The sequence below is a fragment of the Nicotiana sylvestris genome, chromosome 8 (assembly GCF_000393655.2).
Source record: "Nicotiana sylvestris chromosome 8, ASM39365v2, whole genome shotgun sequence".
NCBI lineage: Eukaryota > Viridiplantae > Streptophyta > Magnoliopsida > Solanales > Solanaceae > Nicotiana > Nicotiana sylvestris.
Window position 1 is genome coordinate 134,244,803 of NC_091064.1, and position 2,030 is coordinate 134,246,832.

The 2,030-nt window shown below is 40.6% G+C and overlaps 1 long non-coding RNA gene across 1 annotated transcript; it reads right to left on the reverse strand.

Moving 5' to 3' along the window:
* Window positions 1-254: 254 nt before the first annotated feature.
* On the reverse strand, window positions 255-1,718 carry LOC138874512 (uncharacterized). The gene is made up of 3 exons (XR_011401491.1): window positions 1,670-1,718; window positions 1,273-1,340; window positions 255-320 (listed from the first exon to the last, which is right to left on the reverse strand). It is a non-coding gene; the product is annotated as an uncharacterized lncRNA (long non-coding RNA).
* Between the last annotated feature and the right edge of the window lie 312 nt (window positions 1,719-2,030).

Genomic DNA, 2,030 nt, shown 5'->3' on the forward strand with positions numbered 1-2,030 from the left:
GCCCGACCATTATTCAACACTTAACCCAATTTATCAAAAATAGCGGAAAGATATATCAATTAAGCAAGATTAAAGTACTGAAGAATTTAACAAAATACACAATATAATCTCACTAGGACCCGGTGTCACGAATCTGAGCCTCTAGAATACAGAATATCATCCTAATACATGGTATATCCAAAGTCTGATAATGCGGAAATAAAGAGATAGGATAGGAGGGAGAAGATCAATGGCTGCGAACGCCGTGCAGCTACCTCGATACTCCCAGAAGCTGGATCTGCTGATCAACTGGATCTACTGAGCCTGAGACTGCCCTGGATCTGCACACAAGGTGCAGGGAGTAAAGTGAGTACTCCGACCCAGTGAGTAATAAAAGTAACTACAGTCCGAAGATAAGAAAATCCAGTAAATACACAAAGTAAGCTAAAATCCAAATATACAGCAACATATGGAACTGAGCAGCTAAACAACAGTATAAATAGAAATACATGAATGCAATGCAATGCATATGATGGTACATTCCAGTACCCACTGCGGCGTGCAGCCCGAGCCATCCATATTTATTTATCGTCGACGGCGCTCACTGGGGGTGTGTACAGACTCCGGAGGGGCTCCTACAGCCCAAGCGCAATATCTTGGTCAGTCATTGTTACCTGACCGGTCAGCCATTGTTACCTGACCAATTTATATCATACAGTGCCATTGTTACCACTGTTCAAGTATATCACACAGTGTCATTGTTACCACTGTTTCAAGTATATCACACAGTGTCATTGTTACCACTGTTTCAAGTATATCACACAGTGTCATTGTTACCACTATTTCAAGTCACTTTATAATCAGTCCAGAAAATAATATAATAAGCCCCTTGGGCATTTACAAAACAGAAGTTCCCAGCCCGGAATACATTTAAAAATATCATTTAAGTTTTCAACACTTAGAATTATGGCTGAGTTTGCAAAACAACATTTAAAACCTTGGACTGAAATTAAATGATATGCAAATCATGCTAAGCAGTAATATCAATCCTCGAAGGATTTTACAAATCGGCACAAGGCCCCAAACATGGCATCAAGCCCCGTAATATCAATGAAGTATGTGTATCAATCACCAGTATAGTATAAACATCACACGGGATGGATCAAGTCACAATCCCCAATAGTATCTGACCCCGCACTCGCCATGGAGTGCGTGTCATGCCTCAATATAGCGTTACGATGTGAAAGTCCGGGGTTTCAAACCCTCAGAACAGCATTTACATCTATTACTCACCTCAAGACGGCCAAAAGTCTACTCCGCGATGCCCTTTCCTTTCGATTCGACCTCCTCGCGCGTCGAATCTTGCCAAAACCACAAGGAATAATTAAAATAGGCTAAGGGAATATAACCCAATCGAAAAGACTCGAAAAATATCGAAAATCACGAAATTTGCAAAACCCGAGCCCCGGGCCCACTTCTCGAAAAATTACGAAAGTCACATCACCGGATTCCTCGTCTCGCCACGAGTCCGTACATATAAAATTTACCAAAATCGGAGTTCAAATGACCCCTCAAATCTTCATTTTAGAATTTCAATCTCAAGCCCTAATTTCTTATAATTTGGCTATATTTTCATGGATTTCAAGGATGATTCTTCAATAAAATCATGTATTTAACTCATAAAACTTACCTCCAATCGATCTCAGTTGAAACTCCCTTCAATCCCCGTCCAAAAGCTCTCAAAATGACTGAAAATGGTGGAAAAATGGCCCAAAATCGGATATAAAATCACTGCCCAGATTTTTCGCAATTACTGTTCACCCGCGCGGTACTGTTCACGCGCGGGTTACTGTTCACTGCTGCTAAAAAAATGCACCAGCAGCCAATTTAAATTGCAGCACAGCCATTTTTCACTAAAATGGCTCCAACTCCATCATACAAACTCGGAATTAGACGATTCTTGTTCCTGTGAGTCACAAATAATAATACAAACACAACCCTTCAATCGAAACTCAATTCAGAGCTCATTTTCCTAGTGCGATATCCATTTC